Genomic DNA, 10,924 nt, shown 5'->3' with positions numbered 1-10,924 from the left:
AACAACTGAGATACAATGGAAAATAGTGCTATTCAAAGTCAGACTATTATTAATCCCGAAAATTTAATTAAAGTTACCACCAGAAAAGTAAGCAATGAATATATTATAGATGGTTTAGACCGGGAGGTGTTGAAATGAAAGATTAAAATATCGATAATAAAAAAAAACACACAGACAAATGAAACTGGTACTGATGCAATACATAAAATCACAAAAAAACTAAAAGATGATTGGGGAGATGTTGAATTAAAAGATTCCAATATCGATAATAAAACTAACACACATACAAATGAAACTAGTACTGACGTAATAGATAAAATCACAAAAAAAAATAAAAAACACAAATAGAAATAATACTAAACAAAAAAAATTAAGATTATATGAGAATATTTATGGAAAATTTTTTCACAATCACAAGATAGAGAAGATTGTTATGAGAATGATTATATGGATTTATCAAATCAGTTATATTATTTACACTGTAATTTAAAACACAGAAAAACCGGACCAATGATATGTAGTTTACCGCCACCACCACTTAAAAGTCAAATGGTATTAGATATTTTCATTGAGGTTTTAGAATTTTTCAAAGATTGGAATAATTCTACAATCTTAGATGAAAATAGTAAAACCAACCAAATATTACAAAGTTTAATGGCAAAATTTAAGGATTTCATTGATGGGGCCACAATGAGTATTAACGATTCAAACTCTTTGTATATAATCCTTCGTCTGTATTTTTATACCTATTCGTATTGTGAATTTTTTACTGTAACAGGAGACACTTCAGTAGATATGAACTTTACTAATAGTATACCTATTGCAAATTGGAATAAGATTTTTGATTATTCTGCAATTTCATTAGATAAAAGATCTAAGAAAAATGATAAAAACAATAACTATAAATATAAAATTATGTCGAAATTATTATTTAGAATTCTGACAACAAATTTAAATGAAGTTGGTGAATATTCTCCGGATTCAATACAGACGAAGACGTGGTTATACCTCTTATATTCAGAGATTTTTAACAAAAGTCTTAATGTAGGCGATAAATTTGTTAAGGATTATTGTGGAATTGCTAGTTTAATCAATATTCTTTCTTTCTTTTATGATTTATCAATTTTTGGAGTGGAACATTTAAAGATTAAAAAAGGATAATATAAAAATTTAAATTGAATCTATTTAAAAAAATATAATAGTTACTAAAATATGATAAAACAAGATAATTTTATCTAAAATTTTTATAAGGATTATATAAATGAGTATATCATAAAAGTTTTTATTTATTTTGCTCTAATTTTACTTACTATTAAATTAATTTTTGATTATATAGCTTGTTCACATACAAAGAATATTTATATGCAAATAATGAATGTTATTTTTGCAGCCCTAATAAAATTGGTTTTGTATATTTTTTCAACTGGAAAGTGGATAAATTACCTACCAATGCGATGTGTGAGACACGCAATATGATGTTATAAATTTGAAAAAGTTTGCCATAGAAGCAGAATATAGTTTATCTAATTATCTATATGGGCTTATATATAACTAGATCAGCCACCATCAACCAGTAGCTACTCGGTAGCTATTCTTCATTGATCAATATTCACCCTTGTAATAATATTATTGAGAAATTCTACAATGCCCTGTTCAAAATGATTAAATTCTGATATAAAAGTACAAAATTCTACACCAGGTAATTTATATCCCAATAATGATATAATCATTATTCTAGATTATACATTTCATGAAGAAGGTAAAAGGAAACGCATTGATACACTACCACACTATTTTTTTTTGTTTCAAGCAATGAATTAATTTCTGACAAGAATACTAACAAATATATAGTAATTCATAATATATTAGTGTTTAATATTAAACATAATAAAGATTTAGTTGAATTTATAAATCTTGGGTTTTTGGGCCAATTTCCTATAAATGTTATTACATTTGAATCTAAAGCGACTGCTGTAATAAATTTTCTATTCAAAAATTATAACAAATTATATAAACACGTGTCAATTAATTAAGATTGTTTACAAAACTCAAAAGGTCCCAAAGTTAAACTTTGGAGTGTTTATCCAAAAGAAGGACCTCAAAATTATTATGGTTATAGGATATTTTTTCATGGTGATAATGATAAAACAATTCCTGTAGTCAACAATAAATTTAATTTTATTTTAGTTTTCATTATCAAGTATTTCTTAACTTAGTAGAATTTTACAAAAATTACCCAGAAAATAAAGAAAATATAATATAGCTCGTCATCACCCATATTTGAAAGAATAAATAGTTCCTTTTATTATTGATTATGATAAATATACGTAAAACTCATTAGTTGTAGATTATTTTACGACATATCCTTTATTATGTTAAAATATTTGTACCACCAAAGCTAAAAACAAAAGCATATAATACTTATAACAAGTCTAATTTTTTTATTAACCAAAAGATATAACATATATTTAAATTTTTTACCCTTAGTAAAATTTGTAATAAATTCAATATGGTAAAATTTGCATTTATTGATAATGTAACGGATATTATAGGTAAAAGCAAATTTACAAATAATGTAAATTTTAGAAATCATGGTATCAATATTTCTAATAATATAAATAAGATGGATGATGTAAATTTTAACACATTAATTGAAGATTCTAATAATTACACTTTCAATAAAACAGCAAATGACACATCAAGGTAAATGCCTAATGATATCAATAAATGGAAAAAATATGATGATTTTAATAAAACCTTAAGTGGAAATAATCCATCGTTGTCTGGCGAAACAAATGCATTTATCCGTTCAACTTTACCATACAATAAATATAAAAAACTATTAAAAGAAGTCGACGATTTAGCAGTAAGTTTTGGTTTTAGAAATGAGAAAGAATTGGCTAATAGTTTAGAAAAGGCCGCTGATTTATGTAAAAGTCCCAGAGGAAAAACTATCGTTAATAAAAATTCCATATGGGTTAATCTATTTTTGTCACTTAAGGAAATGAAAAATAAAAGTAATATCGTGAAATTTGCTCTTGTTTCCGGAACAGTTACTGGAAGGGTTATTTACTTGGCACGAATACAAGCCGAACATACAGGGTGTTTTAGATATAATTTGCAAGATAAAAAAAAACTTAATAAAGTATAAAATTAGTGGAAATTTTTGTATTGACAAAGGTCTTTCTATTAATGATTCAGTAATATCTAAGGACATAATAATTTTGCCCGAAAATGAACATCCCCTATTCAATATGAATAAATGGGACTATAATTTTGAGTTTCCCTATTCTTATACTGCTATAGACAGAGAACGAATAGATTAAATACCCCAGTTGGGATGTAATGGCTTGTGTATATAGAAAATTTTAACATGTTAGCGAGTAGTATATCATTTGATAAAATTATTCCACATTGAAAATATAAAATTTATGTTCATTTGTGAGCGAGCAACATTTTTGCGGTCTTTAACAAAGGAAACATCAAATGTTGTTGATGATATTGTTAGTGGGGCCCTAAAATCTAATCTATTTTTTAGAATTTATGATAATCTGTTTAAATTGTTGTATTTTATTATTTTTACTATCTTTTTATATATCATTTACAACAAATTTGTATAAAAAGAGTTTAAAATATTAGAGGCAGCCAAATAAATAATCGTAGACGACAAACAACAAAAAAGAAAATTATGATAATTAGGCTTTATTTTCAGCTTTATTAGTACAAATAATTTAATGTATTAGGAGATATATGCAATTATATATGTAGCTTGTCCTAATATATAATTTACTACAACTAGAGTTTTATTCATTTTCTTAATATATCTATTATACATATATACATATATATTGTAAATGATTAAAAGATTTACCCACAATAAATAATATGAACGGAACAGAAACACACGCAAATGGGGTTGTTAATCCTGGCCGTGGTGCGCTTGTAATTTTGGAAGGTTGTGACAAGACGGGGAAAACAACTTAAACAAAAAAGTTGGTCAATTCTTTGAATATAGCTAGAATAATAGCAATTTATATTGCATTTCCAGATAGAATCATAAAGATTGGCAGTATTATTGACGGCTACTTGGCACGCAGTAGTGAACACGAAGATCATTGTATACATCTTTTATTCTCGGCTAACAGATGGGAATTTCTTGCAAAAATTAAATCAGCATTGTTTAGTGGTACTTCAGTAATAATTGATCGATATGCATTTTCTGGAGTTGCATTTTCTGCAGCAAAAGAGGGTTGGGTTTGGGCTGGTGTAAACAAAGTGACATAGGTCTTCCAAAGTCAAATAGAGTATTCTTCATGGATCTGAGTATACAAGAAGCCCAAAGACGTGGTTATTATGGGGAAGAACGATATAAAAAAGCCAAATTCCAGAAAAGAGTTAAAGAGAATTATCATTTATTACAAGATGATTCTTGGAAGGTAATTCATGCAAATAAGACTGTTGAGATCATACAGAAAGAGTTGGTAGCTGAAGTTTTGAATATCATAGATGGAGTAAGTATATGTAAACTTGGGTTATAGTTTGGTACAATGTGCAACTGGAAAACACAACACGACCCATATATATATATATATATATATATATATATATATATATATATATATATATATATATATATATATATATATAGTTCTAATGTTTTTTTTTAGTATACTTTCGACCACAATCTGTATTGTCATGTCATTTTTGTACTTATATAATCATTTTCTTTGGTTGTGTTTTATTTAATAGTATTTTTTTTAACAAAATACAAATTGAAATAATTCTACACGAAGGAGTATATATATATTTATGCGTTCTGGTAAATTTATTAAGGTATTCAACTGATAATTTTGTATTGCTCATGGGTGTAAGAATTGCCTACAGAATTCAATCTGGGACAAAGAAGAAGAACAATCATATATCCATAAATAAAAAGAGATGAATCTGTTATAACAACACAAGACGAAAATGGCATCAATGTGAAGAGCCTTTTAGTATGGCAATAAATAGGAAATGTGAAGTAAATATTTTTTATTGATATTCTTAAACTTAAAAAGATCTTCTTGATGTGCATTATGATAGAAAATCAACTAAGGGATGAGTGGCATAAAAAAAAGGAAAACGACGAGATTGTTCAAGCGATTAAGATGAGACTTCAAAGCTAATCTCAAACCCTCCATGAATTTGAATGTTTATTACACATATAGAACATAGATTCTACTTTCAAGCCCTGGTTTCTAGGAAAGATGTAAAACACAACAAAAAAAACATCATATAATAGTGTTTGTTCACCCCTGACTGAAATGAAACAAGATAATTTGAGAAATGTATCTGTAATACAATCATTCAGAGAGAATTATTTCAAATAACACAAATTTAGAAAAAACTTATGACTCTTGGATAAAAAATTTCATGGCCATTAACCCATTACCTCCTATATAATTCTATTAACTAGAATTTTTTCATAAAACCTTGATTTTGAGCATAAAATTGATTTAGAAATACACTGGTATAGTCAAAATGACGATTGAAATAGAAATAAGCAAGTTATTGGGTGATTTCATATGCAATCACTGGGAGGATACTGCTTCAATAACCCCAGTGTATCTCAAATTGCAATATTTGATTATAGAGTAGTTAAGACTACTTTTTATATATGGATAAATGAAGAATTGTGTATAACCATAAGCACTTTATTTTTCAAAGCAACAAAAAAAAAAAAACATATACAATATAAACATATATTTTCAAAGGAAAAAGATGGCTTTAAAAAATAAGTGATATAACACAATGCTGGAAATATTTGTCCTTTATAATATTATAATGAGAAACAGTTTACACTTATAGTGACAGCATACATTATCAGTGTTTTTGGCTACTTTTATCTACGGCCATTGTACATATGATAAGAAGAAACAGGTTACACATGGTGACTGTGCATTTAAAACAATATGTCCTGGACCTAGTAGTGTATGACTTAATCTGGTATCGCCTTTGCTCACTTTGTACCACCTTTTAACTCTGATTGTTGTTGCATATTTACTAATCCACCAATCATGGAAATCGACACATCCCATATATGCACTATTATTTTTGAACACACGAGGTTGAGCAACTAAATCCTTTGATTTGCAGTCCTTCGGTCAACGCTGCACATTTTGAAGAGGTTCCACTGTATCATAATTAGTTCCAGTAACGAAGCATGTATTATCAAGCCATCTTACAAAAAGAATTTCTTCGTTGGTGTCAAAGCTAAAGCTGTATGTTCCTCTTTTCTGCCTTTTTAGTTTTTTGCTTCCAGTTGCTTGATAGCCGAGATCGTGAAGATGAACCAGTAACTCATATCCGGTAAATAAGTTTTCAAAGAACACACTACTGTATATGATTGCCGTTCCTTTACGACATTTATCATGTTCAATACAACTTTTGATCCAAGTAATAAGGTTGTATTCAGATGAGCACTTGCCACAAAATAGATCAAAACTGTAGCAATAACCATAGACACCGCCAAACATATTTGGCTTACCCATAATGAGTTGTTTTGGGGCATTATGACTATGATACTTGACTATTATTCCATAAACATGGGATGTTCTTCAAAAATACCAAATTTCAAAAAATATTTTTGTGCAGCAGCAATCAGTTCTCTTACTTTGAATCTTTTGTCATTTTTATTATTTTTAAATTCATTATTGTCACAAAAATGTAGATTGCTTTTCTTTTCTTAGAATTTTGATCAGTATTGGGTTAGACGCAGCTAATTATAAATGACAACATACTTGGGCCTATAAAGCGAATCGAAAAACAATAATGACTTTGGTTAGAAATAAAATGTCATTACAAAGACACTTTTTGTACAAGTGTAAATATGAAAAAACACCATATAGAGAACAGATATCTCTTGGTGATATTAGTTCTATAGCCTTTGATTCTATAAAATACAGTATGGAATTCATTCTTGAATTATACTTTCTGTTTATGATTAGTATATTAATGAGATGAATTTCTCTAATGCACCATAAATAGAGATTATAAATCTCTTCTTCCATTATAGTGTTCAAAATGATTTTTTTCAGAGTGTCCATATCTTCCCCATGGAATAGAATTGGGTTGAATGGCGATGATAGGTTTTGTTTGCTCTTTTCTTGCAAACAAGCCAATTCATCTTTTTGTGTTATGTTTTTTATGTTAAAAACATTCTTTTTGGCTTCTTTTATATTGATACCTTTCTGTTGCTGGATTAGAATCAAAGAATAAACACCAACTGGAGTTTAAAGCCATACTGAGCCTAATCATATCTCAGTCCAGTATTTATATGCTTCATAGCTTAGATGGGGGGTGGGGGTGGGGGTAATCACAAAGTATATATACCAGCTCAAATGAGGTTTCAGTTAGTTATGTCTTAGACCTGACCCGTTCAATTACCACCATTATCACTTATTAAAAGGTTTTGTCAAAATGAAAATGGTTCAAGTGCAATGTTCATACTGTACAAATAAGTTCTATGTCCCTTAAAAAGAAACAGATAAGGATTTTGAAAATATCCCACTCCTTGGGGATACTAAAAATTTTGAACCTGATAGTTTCTTGTCTCTGCGTGATATTGAAAATTATCTAAATTTTTTAGAGTCAGAGGGAGATGATTATTTTCAAGATTTGGATGAATTTATCAACGAACAGGAAAACGTGAACATCAAAATAGAAATTCCCCCAACAAAGACTACTACAAACCAACACAAAGACGAAGAAAATATGAACACAGAAAAGAAAATTTTTGAAACGGATCTCGTCAAAAAGAAATTTCTCTCTAATCGATACAAAGGCGAAGAAAAGGGGAACACAGAAAAGAAAATTTTTGAAATGGATTTCGTCAAAAAAGAATTTCTCTCGAATCGATACAAAGACAAAGAAAAGGGGAACACAGAAAAGAAAATTTTTGAAACGGATCTCGTCAAAAAGAATTTCTCTCGAATCGATACAAAGACTAAAAAAGGGGAACATAGAAAAGAAAATTTTTGAAATGGATCTCATCAAAAAAGAATTTCTCTCGATTCGATACAAAGACGAAGAAAAGGGGAACATCAAAAAAGAAATTCCCACAATAAAGACTACTACAAACCAGCACAAAGAGGAAGAAAATTTAAACATAGAAAAAGAAAGCTAAGAATCTCGACCTTAAAAGAAAAAAAGAGAAACTGACGATGATACAGAGGACTCAATAGCTAGACGAGTTTCTCTAAAAAACAAAAAGAAGATATTTTTTTAACCTATTGCTAAAAGAACAAGGCTTCAAAAAAAAACTAAATATTATTATGTTTTCATCAAATATCCATCCTCATGAAAAACCCACCGAATCATAAGACAAAACCAAATAGAGATTTTATCATGTAAACTGCCTTGTATATAAAATGTTATAGATATGCTTTGCATATTAAATGTACATTTTCTTCATTAAGTATTATCAATATATGTTATTCATTCTTTTATGTTACTTTTTATTTGACTATTTTCCTTTGTGAGGTAATGGGATCCCTGTATGGTGACCTCCATTTTCGGATCAAATAACGAATTTTGAGAGAAGCGAAAAATCTATTTTTGGGTGAGATAGCCATGTCGTCCTGATGGAAGTTCCTCCTTAGTAGCTTCCTAGGTTATATTTAACTACAGTGATATATCCCAGAGAATTTTACTAAAGGTATCCAGAATTCTAACTCCTGGCGTGAGTATCCCTTGTATTATCTTTTAGTGATATCGCATTAGATCAGAGGACGCATTCTTGACACGCCACATAGCTATCTACACCCCTAATAGCGTTTACGCTTCGCGAGGGGAAAGTGGCAAGAATTATAGAAGGGCCGTTATTAAGGCAACGCTGCTACTCGTACTGTAATTGAGCGCCAGCACGACGCCGTATGGCGCCATCTTGTCATTCTTTTTAGCGTTAATGAGGTGCTACAGATAAAGTATATAAGGGAGGGATTCATTTATCCTTTGTCAAAGGAGGGTGGGTCCATCAGGACGACAGGGCTACCTCACCCAAAAATAGATTTTTCACTTCGGTCAAAATCCGTTTTTTAGGCTCAGGCCATGTCGTCCTGATGGAGGTTTACCAGAGCATTAATGTATCTGTGGATTTTCAATACTGCCAATAACCGCAAGATAAATTTTCCTTGGTCATCTAGACCTAGAGACACCTGGTGTTACCGTCATACACCTTTCAACCGATCATAGACTATGTCAGTGCTTCCTGCCCCTTACAGGGAAGAGTCATGGAGATTCTAGGAAAAAAACCCGAGGATTATGAGTTCAAGGAACAATCTAGCAAACAAGTTGTACATTAGTGTCAACATTTACATGAAAACCTAGTTTGTATTCTGAAAGGAACAAATATGTGTAGGTTACTGACGCTTCCCTCAGTCTTCTTGTTCGTTATAGACAAGTTAGACAGGTTTACATTCATGTAGGAAATTGTTAAGTCAGTAAAGTAAACAGGTTGGTAAAGTCAGTCATTACCAAGGACTGAACTTAATAGCATAACATATTAATTTGATGATTGTTTGCTTAGAACAGAAATAGAATTTCTTCTGATTATATCTCCAAAAATAAGAGGATAAAAAGTAGCTCTGACACCCTTTATTGATATTTTAAAATTTTTAGGGCGAAATGCGACGCAAAAATTCCTAACTGTGTTTATTAGCAGGCAGAATATAGAAATCAAGGGTTGTAACACATACAATTAAAAAAAATTTCTTTGAAAATATTGTGAGAAAGAATAATAACTAGTAATAACAGAAAATTAAAGTTTCTTCTGTAAAGGAAACACAAGCCACTCTATGGGAAATATAGTAATATTTCACTATTGTCTTTGTTCTTACAAAAGGAACACTTGCGTATGAATACGCATGGCACATGTGTCAATTTTTTATGCTTTAGTCACCTGCGTATTTAGAACAGTCTACAGTGTCATGTACTAGACACATCACTAAACATGATACACCATAGGAGTCAATCATGCACACCCTTCACAAAAAGTCCAAATTAGTGCAATGTTCTTTGCAGAAATCCAGCGACAGGTTTTAGTACACTACCTGCTGTCACCACGTAGTACTTTATCTCTTGTACTTGTTTCGCGTAATGTTTGAAGAAAACCCTGGATGATTTCCATCCAGTGTAGGTGCGAAGGCTCTCAAAACACATGTTCTGGAAGAAGTTCAGAGACGAAGCGACCTTTCTCGGATCATGACCTGCGGGTGTACTGTCTGGATCCGTTCTGCGAATAAAACAGGTGATCTTCGCCCTTAGTTGTTTCTAGGTCAATGTTGAACCTAATGTTTCTCCCCTGAAAAGCTGACCTCCCTTAAAGTCTGAAGTTCTACGAAGATAGACCTTTAGGCATTCTACTGGACATAGAGATGCTTCTTCCTTCAGAGGGCAGATTATCCAGGGACCCCACTTTTTAGTGGGCAGCTCGTTCTTGCCGAGAAACACTGGGTCCGGAAATAGGTTCAGTTCTCCGCAGTCTGTGAACTGAATGTGGCCATCATCCCTCAAAAGGGCCACTATTTTGCTAACTCTTGCTCCTGAGGCTAGTGCAAATAAGAATATCACGTTTTGAGTCAAATCTTTTAGAGAACAATCTTCGTTGTTCAAGGTCGACGCTAAGTGAAGAACCTTATCCAAGGACCAGGAAATGGGCCTCGTAGGAGCTGCAGGTCGAAGTCTAGCGCAGGCTTTTGGAATTTTGTTGAAGATTTCATTGGAAAAGTCCACCTGGAAGGCATATAGCAAGGGTTTAGTCAAGTCAGATTTACACGTAGCAATCGTGTTGGCTGCTAAACCTTGTTCATGGAGATTGATAAAGAAGGATAAACAAAATTCCGTTGATATCTCCCTTGGTTTCTTTGCCTTGACAAAGGCAACCCAA

General features: G+C 30.9%; 1 pseudogene; it reads left to right on the top strand.

The window, feature by feature from the left end:
- The first annotated feature begins 3,885 nt into the window (after positions 1-3,885).
- LOC137631295 (thymidylate kinase pseudogene) lies at positions 3,886-9,341 on the top strand (annotated as a pseudogene).
- Positions 9,342-10,924: the final 1,583 nt, after the last annotated feature.

The sequence above is a fragment of the Palaemon carinicauda genome, chromosome 3, assembly GCF_036898095.1.
Source record: "Palaemon carinicauda isolate YSFRI2023 chromosome 3, ASM3689809v2, whole genome shotgun sequence".
NCBI lineage: Eukaryota > Metazoa > Arthropoda > Malacostraca > Decapoda > Palaemonidae > Palaemon > Palaemon carinicauda.
This window is presented reverse-complemented; position numbering and strand designations above follow the sequence as displayed.